Genomic DNA, 13607 nt, shown 5'->3' with positions numbered 1-13607 from the left:
GGNTTTCTTTGTGTAGCCCTGGCTGTCCTGGAACTCACTCTGTAGACCAGGCTGGCCTCAAACTCAGAAATCTGCCTGCCTCTGCCTCCCAAGTGCTGGGATTAGAGGTGTGCGCCACCACTACCAGACATAACCATATAACTGTATAACCACAGAGTTTAAGTAGAGAATAAGGGATTTGGGGGGTGAGGGGATAGATCTCCCTAAGATATGGAAATAGAATAAACAACTATGGATAGACATGTGTGTGAATGCACGTGTGTGTGTGTGTGTGTGTGTGTGTTCATGAAAGTGCTGGAGTAGGAGAATCAAACAGGGAAGGGGAGGGAAGAGGGGCAGAGGAGAAACTATGCAGAGAGGCAGCTAAACCTAAGGGCTGTTTAGAAACCTAATACAGTACTGTAGAAGCTTCCTAAAGTATATACATATGTGAAGGCAATTGAAATGAAGTCACCAAATGTTGCGCCCACCTCGTCCGGCAAGGAAAAGGCAACACGGTTGGATTCGTCTCAATAGCTTTATTGCAGGAATGCCTCGATGCTACAGGAACCCCGGGAACCCAGGGAGGACTGCTTATATACACCCCAGCACTGGGGAGGGCTATGTGTCCTCCTGGGATTGGTCGGCCTGTCGACACTTCATTAGCATGCACCGGCTCGGGAGGGGTTGGCGCCAGATTCGGGCTAGCGCCTGCACAGTGGTGTTGTTTACGGCCATGGTGTACTGGAAACCGGTGTCGGCTGCCTACAAACAAATAACAGAGAGACAGAGCCTCAACTGGACATCTTTTGTTACCAAATAAAGCTTTCCAGTACTGAGACTGTGTTTCATCTAATTGAGTTCTTAACCAAAGGGGTCCCACGGGAACTCCCAAACAACCCAGGCTATTATAAGGCTATTGGTGGCTCTCTACAAGCCAACAGTAAAGCCCTGTTGCTGAAGACAACACCCACACAACTCACTGAACACAGGAATTGAGCCTACCTAGAGCTTTCTCTATGGACTAGTTGTGTTAATGGTATTGGAAGATATAATCAACACAGCACCAAAGGAGAAAGGTAAGCACCAACCCAGCTACAAACCCTTTGATTGATGGTGGTGACCTGCCTGTATGATACAGCAGTGCAATAGTGGTGTAAGGCATGTGGGAGTAACCAACCAATTTCTGATTTGACTTAAGGCCCACTCCATGAGATCAAACCCATACCTGGCACTGCTTGTGTGGCCAAAAATAGATAGGCCAGGGACCTATGGAAAAACCAAATACTACTTTTCTGCTAAAGAACCTAGCAATAAAATGGCTCCTAATGGCATGCTGGTATAGTCTTAGGTCTGTGCCTCACCCAGCCATCATCAGAGAAGCTTCCCCTGGTAGCAGATGGGAGCAAATATAGACACAGACAGACAATATGCAGAGACTGACCTTGGGACACATAGCCCTAAAAGGTATGTCTCCATCAAATCTCTCCCCCCTGGGCTCAGGGAACTCTTCAGAAGAGGAGGCAGGAAGATTGTAAGAGCCAGAGGGGTCAGAGGACACCAAGGAAACGAGGCTCTAACACAGCAGGAACAACACACATGTGAACAAGCTCACAGAGATGATCTCTAATGGATAAACCACTTGCAAATGAAAACATTGTCCCCTCCCCCACAAGGGAGTTTCACTGGAGAAACAAACCGTTCTTTTTGTTTGTTTGTTTTGTTTTGTTTTGTTTTGTTTTTCTGAGACAGGGTTTCTCTGTGTAGCCCTGGCTGTCCTGGAACTCACTCTGAAGACCAGGCTGGCCTCGAACTCAGAAATCCAGAAACCAACCATTCTTAAGGGTAGGCAGCATGCCTGCGGTAGATGCCCAACAGAAAATGAACTCAACAGCATCGCTGGAGATCCTTTGTCTCAGGTTAAACTTACAGGTCCTTTGCGTCTATATAATGGCTTCCAGCTTTGGGTTTTTATGGGATTCCCACGTGTGAGAACATTTGTGTCTCTGTAGCCATATGTGTTTCTTGTGTTTTCCCTTTGGCTCTTTTGGTTGTTTTGTTCTATTGTTTTTGCTTTTTTATTTTATTTTATCATTATTATTTAGATGCCTGTAGAAGTTAGGTCTGTTATTTTTCCTAGCCCCATCCTCTCAGAAATAAGACTCAGAATATATTTACAAATATCTTGGCCATATAGCAATGCTCTTATCTGACTAGATCATAACTTAATATAACCCATTTATTTGATCTACATTCTGTCACATGGCTGGTTACCTGTGTTCAGGTACCTTGCATCTGATTCATAATGTCTTCTCGGATGAATCTTCCATGTCTGGCTCTATCCCAAACTCCTTTCTGCTTCCTGGATGTCCCACCTCCTATTTCCTGCCTAAGCCATAGGCTGTCAGATTTATTATTGACAGGTGCCACATCCATATAGACATTAGATAATCCTTCTACAGTTTCCCTTTTTAGTCTAATAAAAGGCTCCTTTTCTTTCAAATATAAACTGAATAAAATAATATCAATTATGAGGCAATTATGAAAACTATTAGGTAAGATTTATATTCATAATGTCCAGTCTGCTTATACTTGGCAACTTAGATAAAGTATTCCATCACCTTCCCCATCTTGGTGAGTTCAGAGTTCTATATCAAAATAATTTTCTATCCTAACTTGTATTACCTTTCTAAAAAGGTAATACAACATTATTTTAGACCTAAAACATCTGCTTAAATCCTAAACAACTTAAGCTTATAGTAAGACTATGATTGTCTAGTCTTCAACCCCATCAGAGACCTGAGAAGGAATAAATATTACCTGAGTGTGCAGGAAGCACAGGACACAGCTTCCAAGAGTTAAAAATGACAGAGGCAGCTAACTGCCTAGACACTCCCCAATGTTCTCTAAATGTTGGAGCATCATCTTCAGCCTTCTGGCCCACAATATCTGACAACCTTTGTGAAGCGGGAATGATGACGGACTTGCTTACTCTGTATTGGCAGAGCTTGGCAACCAACTTCCCTGCATCCGTTTGTCCTTTTTGGATAGCATTCTGTCTGAGGATGAAGTTAGGGTATTTTCTTTGCCCAGTGGCTGGCCTGCCACAGTTGAAGCCATCTCCAAATGGAGGTCCTTTGATGTTCATCATCTTCCTCCACGTTGAATGGGATGCTGCCAGGAGCTGATATGCCTCGATGTCAAAAAAGATCTTAAATTAATAAAAACATGTTTGAATGCCATATTCTGTGAGTCTCTGAGGTTTTTGAAGACCATCTATTTATAGAATATTTGAACAAGGAAACAATGCTTTTTTACAACCCAGGATGTATATTTTTGTGATAACCTAGACTAGTATCTGGCAAAAGCATTAGTTTGATTGACTGACTGTTAACTTACATTAATAATTAACTTAATTATCTTAAACAGTTTGTAATAGCAGCTATTAAAAGGACTGGTACTAAGCCTTGCATTTTTAAATGAGTTGCAGAGGCACAATACCTGTTGTGTTGAAACATATATATATATATATTGGTGTAACAAAATTAACCTTAAATTTTGTATCAATATACAAAGATTTATACCAATGAGAACCTTAAACCTTTATCAATATACAATAATCCACATCAGTGTAAACAAAAATAACCTTATTCAAGAATCAAAAGCTCTAAGTTGAAGAGTAGATTCAGTAATCTACCCTTTTAGTCTATTACTTCTATATGATAATTCTATATTACCCATTTTTCCTTCTCAACCCCCTTTTATTTATCTAAGAAAGAAAGAAGGACAGAGAAAAAGAAAGGAAAGATAGAAGTCCCCAAGTCTAAGCTCCCTATTTTGTTTTCTTCCTATCCCAGGCCGTGGCTATTTGTAATCATCCCCTAAAATGACAACATATCTACGACTCATAAAATGACCCAAACTACCCACCAGACTTAAGGGGCTAAGATGAAAGTCTTCTGATAATTGCTTCCTGCTGAATTTGGATGAAGAATTCCTTTTCGGGGGCTCAAAGGACAGGACAAATGGTTAAGTCAAAAGAAAGCTAGCTGGCAGCTTTTGTTGTCCAGTCTCTATATGCTGGGAAAGTTCAGGCTTAAGGGAAGTCCTGACTAGCTCAGTCTGTACAGCTGGACTAATTAAGATCATCTGGGGTCAGCAGCTTTCTGAGGCTGTTCTGGAAGCAAGTCTCTTGAGGAAACATCACTGGAACAGTCTGAGGCAGGATCAGGCATCCCAGAATCCTCAGGGGTGGATCTTGTCAGGGCTGCTATCTTGGTTTTCCATTCTGCAACATACAAGCATTTATAAGCAATATGCAGTTCTATAAAGACATTAGTACGGAATGTGCAGTGTGCACAAGTCAGGTAAAGATGATTTTCTGCCCCTTGTTTGAGCGGGTAAAAGACAACTGGTTTTCTTTAGAAGTTAGTTTGACCAATAACTAAATTGCAATATAAATCAACCTTCATGCCATGTGAAAGGATGACGTGCAATGACAACTCATGAAAACTCTGTAGCCAGCAAGACCTATTGGCCATTCGAGCTGAAGTTTTAGCTGGAGACATTTTTCTCTCAGCCAGTCTTAGAGTTGTTCCCAAGCACAGAATCACCACATACAAGCTGTCGGTTCTGTTTGATCTTGACTCGATTCTTCTTGTGCCTCGCCAAGATCTTCATGGGGTCTCCCTCTGTCACACCTGATTTTTATCAGTTTGGATGGAATCCAGAGGTTTTTCTTTACTGCTGAAATCTCTTCCCTAACATTACCTCCTTTCTTCTCTTTTAGAACTTGGACTCCTCGGCTGATCTAATTCAGCAGTGCTTTCTAGAATCCAGTGTATCTTAGCAGTTGTGCTGTTTGTCAACAAAGCACATTTTAAACCATCTTTTGGAGACACCACATCTCCTTTCTGTTCTATGAGCATTTCCTTCCAAGTCCTGTTACAACTTTGATACCTGTGAGCCTATAAGGTATATCTGTAATGGGTTTTATATCATGATGCCTAAAATACTGTTGTATTCTAATAGATGTGTATGCCTGAGATTCGTCAGCTTAAATTTGCAAAGTCGTTTTAAGACAGTCATCATCTCTAACAAATGTGCAATCTCAGAATCATTCGCCTCAGAACTCAAGGCAGAAGCCCATTGGAACTACAGCCATGCATCAACTGTACGATGGATCGAAAAGTGTACGTATTTCAAGTCTCTAAACTCTATAACGTGAAACACACAGTCCATTGTGTGGCATTGCTTTAAGTTAGCATCAGTAAGCAGAATCTGGGATCTTAATTTAATATATTGCATCTCTATGGGCTGCCATCCCAGTTTCTCAAGCCCTGTGGAGCCTTCCCATCTGGAACTGTTTTTTGATGTTATTATAAGTTCCAGATTGGATTACTCAGTGTTTCCTATTTTGATTTAAAGGTCCTTTCAACCTCTGTTTCATGGTCTCTAATCTATTATCTAATTTCTCAGTCTCTTCTTTCTCCACGTCTGTCTTATTCTGATCTCTCCTAAAGAGGACTGTAACCATTGAAAAAACAGCCATTTGCATGCTGATAATCGAAGCAAGATCACATAGACTCCAGATACACTGTGCCACCATGCTTCCTTCCATCCCAAATATAGAAAACATTTTTCTATTTTAATATCAAGACTTCTCCCTGAGGACTTTATTTTCTTACATTTAAATTAAATATTTCTTTTCGTGAATTTTTAATCTCTCTCTTTCCTTCTCTTTTATTGTTCTTTAAATTTAATACCTCACCAGTTTAGATTCTTGGGACTTTTTATTTTGTATCTTGTGCTGTTGCTAGCCCAGCCCTGGCCATTCAGATAGCTCAGGGCTCTTGGTTCCCCCTTATGCTGGCCCTGGCCAGGCCTTACCTGTAGAGCTTCTGCTGGCTTCAGACCTAGCTCTAGCACGTTTTTAACTGTGCAGCTCTTGGTTGACGTTGCAGCCATTGTGCCCTCGGGCTTTGGTTTGCTTTTGTTCTTTTTTACATATACCAGGCAGGCCTCTTGTCTGGCTAGCCTCCTTCCCCTGCCTTTCACCCAGGCCTTTTCAGGCTGTATGCTTGGGTTCTACTTGCAGTAAGTCTGATGCCAATTATAGAATTTAGGTCTGTTTCTTCCTCCCAGATCCATGCTCCCAGAAATAAGACTCAGAATATATTTACACATACCTTGGCTGTATAGCTAGGCTCTTAACTGACTGGATCATGACTTAGTATAACCCATTTGTTCTGATCTACTTTCTACCATGCGGCTGGTTACCTTCTGCCCAGGTACCATGCTTCCAATTCCTGAGCAAATCAACCATGCCTGGTTCTATTCCAGAATCCTTCCTTGCCTCCTGGATGTCTCTCCTCCAATTTCCTGCCTAAGCCATAGGCCATCAGACTTATCGTTGACAGGTACCTCATCCATACAGACAAGGTATTCTCGCTACAGATGCCTGCTTTGGTTTTTATTTTTCTATTGAGAAACAGAAAGGATGTTGATCCAGATGGGGTGGGGGGAGAAACTAGGAGGAGTATGAGGAGAGGAAGCCAGAACCAGAACAGAATATATTGTATGAATAAAATATTTTTTTTTCCTGAGACAGGGTTTCTCTGTGTTGTCTTGGCTGTTCTGGAACTCACTCTATGGACCAGGCTGGCCTTGGACTCAGAGGTTCACCTGTCTCTACCTCCCAAGTCCTGGGATCAAAGGTCTGTCCTATCATGCCCAGCAACAAATTCTATTTTTAATAATAATAATAAACTTGGAAAACTTGACTTTCCTCACTGAGTAGGTTGAAGTGTCAACTCATGTCTCTTTCATAAAGGAATGCATTCAGTGGGTGTGTTATTAGCATTTTTAGTTCTGTCCTGGATAACGGAGGCTCAGTGTGCACAGCTGGAAACAGCTTCCCGCTGCAGCATCTGTGATCTTTACCAGGGTGAAGATGAGATTCTTTTTATCTTTTTTCAAAGATTTATTTATTTATTTTATGTATATGAGTATACCATTGCTCTCTTCAGACACCACAAGAAGAGAGCATTGGATCCCATTACAGATGGTTGTGAGCCACCATGTGGTTGCTGGGAATTGAACTCAGGACCTTTGGAGTTAACCGCTGAGCCATCTCTCCAGTTCCAAAGATGAGATTTTAATTTTTTCATTTATTTATTTTGTGAGTGTGTGTTTGGGTATAGGCACCATAGCATGTGTGTGGAGGCCAGAGGACAGCGCATGGGAGTCAGTTCTTCCTTTCTACCAGGTAGGTTCCAGCCAGACCTCGGGCTGTTAGGCTTCAAGGCAAACATTGATGAGCTGCCTGGCAGCCCAAGGTGGACTCCGAGACTTTGTTGCAAAGAAGAATTTTAAGATGAGGCAGTTTGAAGCACAGTTAGAGCTTATTAAGAAGAAAATTTAACATAGATTTAAACACAGTGGTTCATAGAAGGAGAGACACTTGGGGAACTATACTCCAGTGTTAGTGTGGGCTTCTCAAAAGAGAGGTGCTTACTCACCTTAGCTGTTAGACACATGTGTGATTTTATTGGCTTTCATGTTACATGTCAAAGGTTAGCCAAGAAAAAAATGCCCCCCCCTTTTTTTTGATAAATGAGATTATAGGATGGTCCTGGAGGTGCCTTGAATAGGATTGTAATCAGACTTCAGATGCCAACGTGAGCGGTCTACATTCCCACAGGCAGGCAGTAATAACTGGACCCAGTGGGTTACAAAGCGAGGGTTGGGAGTATGGGGGTGGTTGGAGGTTGGAGGACTGGGGGTTTGGGGAATGTGTTAAGAGGTGTAGGGTGGATGTGAACCAAATATATTGTATACATGTGTGATATTGCTAAGGAATTAACTAAAGATATTCTGGGCTGGAGGATGGCTCAGTATTAATAAAGAGTGGCTTATTGCTCCTGTAGCGACCCTGAATTCACTTCCCAGCCCCTATAGGTGAATGGCATACACCTTCCTGTGACTCCAGCTTTAGGGGATCCAGTGACCCCTTCTGGCCTTCATGGGCACCAGGACTCATGTGCACATACCACCAGCCTATAAACATGATTACAAGTAATAAACTGAACTGGCCAGTTTAATGTCAATAGGGGAGGGCCCAGCCAATTGTGGTCGTCTTGGGTTCTATAAGAGAGCTTGCTGAGCAAGCCATGGGGAGCAAGCCAGTAAGCAGCCCTCCTCCGTGACCTCTGCATCTGTTCCTGTCCTGCGTGAGTTCCCGCCCCACTCTGCTTTCAATGATGACCAGTTCTATGGAACTGTGAGTAAAATTAACCCTTTCCTTTCTGAGTTGCTTCTGTTCAAAGTGTTTCATCACAGCCATAGAAACCCTAACAGAGACATAAACCCAATCTTTTAAAAAAAACTGGAATAAATTAAAAGATATTCTTGGAGAGGGAGAGAGCAACTATGGTTATGAGTCTCTGGAGTTGCACAAAGAGGCAAGATGTGCTTTAACGTTAATGGGGCTTTTTGCTTTCTTCTGAGACTGCTAGGAAATTGCAGGCTTATAGCTTGGAAACTAGAAAGGCTATATATGCTTAGGCCAAAAGCATGATTTGTTGCTATTAATATTTCAACATTCTTACTTGAAACAACTCTGTATAAAAGGATTATTATCTCTGTGTAGGCAGCCTTCACAGCAAATGTTAACTAGGCTTGAGTTCTTGACTCTCAGCAAGTGAGAGGCTTTAACCAGGTTGCAGGATGGGGCCTCCTTTCCCTTCCACGGTCCCTTAATTTTCAGGCTTTCTATGCTGCTGTACGTCAAAGCCCTGGCCCTAGCTGCCTTAAGCAAGTGAGGCTTGGCCACCTGTCCTGGATACACCAAACGCAAAGAGCCATAATAGAGAAGAACAGAGAATGACTATCCATTGTGCCCACAAATGAAGAGGCCCAGGGAGTCTCCCAAGTTTGCCTTCAGGGGTGCTGGCATGGTAGTGGGTGGAGAGCAAGTCTGACTGTGACCAAGCAGTACCGATCAGGTATGGCCACCCATCACTAACCTGTCACTGACACAGCACACCTTCAGCTCCCGGCTCCCTCCCTGTGCAGTTAGCAGCACTGTGCTGTGTCCTGAGAGGCAGGTCCCTCTTCTAGCTGGCAACAGGCTTCAGGCTTTCTCTTTCCTCCACCGTGAGACTTTTTTTGGGGGAAACTTCAGTCCCTTAGGATACGTTGTGACAATGGCCTGATAACTGAAGGGAGGGGGACCAGGGCCTCTCTTTAGTCTGCCTTTGCTCCTGCCAGATGGTTACAGGAACAGTTAACCAAGGGAGGAGCAAAGAGGAGGGCACTTAAGGCTCCAAACAACAAACCCACTAGCCTGCCCCCCAAGACTATGGCCTGAGTTTTTTTTTTTTTTTTAATCAGGAATACCGTCTCTCTGATGCAGTCCCAGCTCAAGGCTAAAACTGCACAACTCAGTCTTCATGTGTCCACACCACAGCCTGAGCAGGAACCCACGCTCCTTTGAAGTATTGACTCTCCATCTTCCCTGTGCCTCCAGTTGTTACCGTGATTAATGTCAACAATAACAACTACAATAGCATCAACATTCTTGTAAATCCGACTCCTTTCTGGCTTGCAAACCGTTTTGTTTTGGTTCTGACTTAATTCTACAATCCCAGGAGTAATCAGTCAGGGCCCATCAGGGTCAGCCTTGCTGGTTCCCAGTTATTTACAGCTGTTCTTTTGTTGGAGTGTGGAGGGGGCACAATAAACGATATTTCTTTCCGTGCCTGCAGCTATGGTTTATGGAGAGACAGAAGCACGGGGGTCTGACAGAACACTATTCCTTTGATCTTGGCAAATCTTGAAGCTGACCAGGCCTCCTTGCTGCCTGGGTGGCTGGAAGCAGGAAGTTAGAGTGGAACGGAGGGAAGCCAGAGCAAGAAGGGCTAGCCAGAACCAGCAGTGGGAGAGAGCAGGCTGGATTGGTGCAGTGTTACAGGGTCATTGACAAGTGGAATGGGGCTGAGAAGCAGATGCTGAGCCCAGATCCACATTCTAAGAGCCACTTTCAGTACAGCCTGGGCTGGGGAGCTCCTGACTGGGAGCCCCTTCAGCAAACTTTTGTGAGAAAACTTTCTCAATTCAAAAGACCCACACAGGTCTAAACACCTCTTGTCATCTGAGCCAATGAATGACCCAGTTCAGTAGATTCTGAGGGCTGTTGATGCTAGACTGTTATATAGCCCCCATAGTATAGTTACAAAGGAAAAATGAAAATGTAATGTATAAGAGTATAGAACCTAAAGAAATGCAATTACAAAGAGACATGGACAACAGGGGGTCATCGGAAGAAGAGAGATTTGAGAAAAGATGAAATGGTTTGACTGCACTGTAAAATGTACTAATCGTCACTTTAAAATGGTTCAGTATAAATTTTATGTTATGTAAACTTCCTGCAAATAGAGAAGCAACAGTCCAAGTTAAATACACATTAAAGAATCTAATTCTTCCAATTAAAATTCAGTGGTGCTCAACATGGTGACCAGAACTTCGGGCTGAGGAAGGGGGGTCCTGAGCTCATGAGGAGACTAGATCAGGACTGATCTGAACTGTCTGCTGAGTTCTGGCTGGACGGGGCAGCATAGCAAGACTTCCTGCCAGAAAATACCCAATTCATTAGAAGCAGTTTAGGCCTGGTTGTAGAGAGGATTAATAAATGGGAAGACATAGCTGAGAAATTTAATCGGGGGGCGGGGGGGGGGATCGAGGTTGAGACAGGAGAAATAAAGGTCTGTGGATAAAGACAAGCTAATAGCCATGGCTGTGGTTTGGGTGTGGTTTGTTTCCACTTAGACCCCTGAGGAAGCGTCATTTCTAGCTCAGTGGTATTGAAGATGGTAGGAGCTTTAAGAGGTGAGCTGGCCATTAGGAAGGATCAACATGCTTCTTGAGGGAGGGAGTTTTGGGGCTGGATCAGCAGCTGCGAACTGGGGGTTGTTACAAAGCAAGGCTGTTCCTCTTGTCTTCACAAGCAGCCGCTTGCCCTTCTGTGTTCTCCCATGGGTTGAAGCAGTTGGTCAACACCACGATGGGCTTCCGTGCCTCCAGAAGGGTGGTCCAAGATAAACTTTTTCCCATCTCAGCCTTCGGTATTTTGTTATAGCAACTGAAAACAGACTAATACATCTATCTAATGAAAGTTTAGGAGAAGAAAGTGAGAGAGATAGGCAGTATGGGAGCAGATATGGAAGTCACTTTTTAAAATTCATGTACAATCACGGAGACTAGCATAGAAGGTTTCAATAGACCTTTTGGGTTTCGATGAGTCAAATAAAGACCATCAATGATAAAAGGAATAGTGGAGTGGGGTGGAGATGTGGCTTTGAGATAGTGTGCTTGCCTGGAGTACACATGAGATGCTGGGTTTCATGGCCAGCATCAAAAAAGAACAGAAGAGGCACTGATGCCACCCCCATGGAGGAGGGGCAGGGTTAGTGTTGAGGGATGGACCCTAGGGGTTGCCATGGACACTGGCCACAGCACCTTTCTTTCCTCTTTGCTTGGTTCCCAGGTTGGGGGACCATTGCTCAGTGTCCTGAAGTGATAAGGGAGAATTACATTTTGTATAATTCCGTGCTACAGAAGCCCACACTGCTTGCTGCATGGCCTTGGCTGTCTTGGAGCCCACAGTTCACTGGGGCTTCATTAGAGTCTGTTAGCATCAGAACTCTTGTGAGTGCCAGGCAGCTGGGCCTGGCTTTGGGCACTTGCTGGAAGCTCTTAGAAGTCAGATCTTTCAGAGGCAAGCAAGTCTGGAATGGGTTTCTGAGTGCTGAAGTATTGATCACCAAAGCCCATGGTACCTGGGGGAGTGTGAATTTCCAGGCCTTTTACATCCAGCTCTGAGTAACCCCGGGTTCTCTAGAAGTGGCTTTTCTTTTCTTTCTTTTTTCTTTTCTCTTCCTTTTCTTTTCTTTTTTCTTTTCTTTTCTCTTCTTTTTTTTTTTTTCTTTTTCTTTTTGACAAGGGTCAGTCCTGTTCTATTGGTTGGATAGTAAGTAAGTGTGGCATTCCTTCAGGCTGCCCGAGTAGGGGTCAGTAGTCCACTGTTGGGCTAGGTCAGATTTTTCTCTAAATTACTCTGCTAAGAATGGATGGAGAGCTTATTTCGAGCTTGGATCCCCAGACCCTGGCCCCAGGGAACCTGGTTCTGAGTCTGCCACCAGAACCACCATCTGCTGGTCTGGAACCTGACTGGTCAAAGTTCTTGTTCCATATTTTGGCTTTTACTGGGGGCCAGTTAGATATACTCAAGGTCTGTCTGTGTTGGGCCCCAAAGCTAAAAGGCCAAGAAATAACAAATGAAACAAACCAGCCAGCTCAGGGCAGAGGGATGAACGTTGGTCCCCAGCATGGCCACTGCCTCCTGGGAGCACCACAGAGACTGGAGGTCTCTGAAGGGACAGGCACTGTGAGTGGGTCTCAAGAGAGATGGACAAAGCTATTCCAAGTCAAGGAGGCTGCTTTAAAAGGAAGCAAAGGTCTCCCTCCGCTGGTGAGGGCAGTCTGAGCTCTTCCTTCTGGCTAGGGAGGGAGCAGGAGCTGGGATAGCTTGGGCACACTTGGGGGCCATGCTGCCAACAGGGAATGTATGTGACCAGGTCTGCATTCTGGGGGAACAGATCAGAGGTGAATCAGGCTGAGTCTGTCCTGAGCTCCAAATGTACTCGGCCCTGCCCCCGGTGACCTTCAGACCGGAGCAGGTAGCTCACCTTCTCTGATCCTTAACCGAGGCCCACAAGTAAGATGGCGAGCACCCAGAGCTGAGGCACTTAGGAAGCTGAGACCAGGAGGCTTGGGAGTTCAAGGTCAGCCTGGGCTACCTTAACACAAACAAAGAGTAAAATAGGCCTGTGGTGTGTCTGATACATAGGGTCATTGGAAACAGGAAGGCACACAGGAAAGCTCTTCCGCAGGGCCGGGAGCCCAATGACTCAATAAAATAATGTTCTTTGTTTCTCTGTTTGTGATCAGCAGCTGGCGGGCAGGGCTGTGGGCTGGAGCTGGTGTGGAGTTCCGTCTTCACATCTGGCGGATTGCAGGGGTATGGAAAGATGAGGGTGTATGAAAGATTGGGGTACCTGTGGGTAAGACTGGTGTCTCAGACAAATATCAGCAAGTGAAAATCTGGGGCACCCTCCTTCCATGGGTGGGAGATTCCAGGCTGCCCCATGGAGATCTTAGTATTTTGGAAGAAAGGGGGTTCTGGGTCAAATTTTGAAAAACATCATGCTTGAGAGGCCGACTGAGGAGAGAATCTGGAGAGAAGTTAGGAGGGGGATATGGGGGAGGAGGAGAACACCAGCCACTGCAGGGGTGGGCTGAGGGTGTGGCCACGCTGCTGACAGTGACAGGCCAGTGGACCAGACTGCAGAAGACCAAGGTGCCCTTCATACGGCAGCAGGGAATGGAAGGGTTTAGAGGGCACTGGGCAGGCCGTTGAGAGGATTCAAGGCCAAGGGAATGGTGTTGTGTGCTGGTTCCATGTGGAACGGAGAGAGCTCTGGCCTGAGAGAAACTTCCATGCCAGGAGGCAGGAGCAGGCAGGGGTCAAAATGTTTCATGTGGCCAAGGGGTGCAAAACGGGACGCTGG

General features: G+C 44.6%; 1 long non-coding RNA gene across 1 annotated transcript; it reads right to left on the bottom strand.

The window, feature by feature from the left end:
* Positions 1-2971: 2971 nt before the first annotated feature.
* Positions 2972-9199, bottom strand: LOC110302644. Its single transcript, XR_002378829.2, has 3 exons — positions 9006-9199; positions 3910-4267; positions 2972-3190 (listed from the first exon to the last, which is right to left on the bottom strand). It is a non-coding gene; the product is annotated as an uncharacterized LOC110302644 (long non-coding RNA).
* Between the last annotated feature and the right edge of the window lie 4408 nt (positions 9200-13607).

Source organism: Mus caroli, chromosome 9 (genome assembly GCF_900094665.2).
Source record: "Mus caroli chromosome 9, CAROLI_EIJ_v1.1, whole genome shotgun sequence".
NCBI classification, from domain to species: domain Eukaryota; kingdom Metazoa; phylum Chordata; class Mammalia; order Rodentia; family Muridae; genus Mus; species Mus caroli.
Note: the sequence above shows the minus strand (reverse complement) of the source record. Positions and strands in the feature narration are given on the sequence as shown.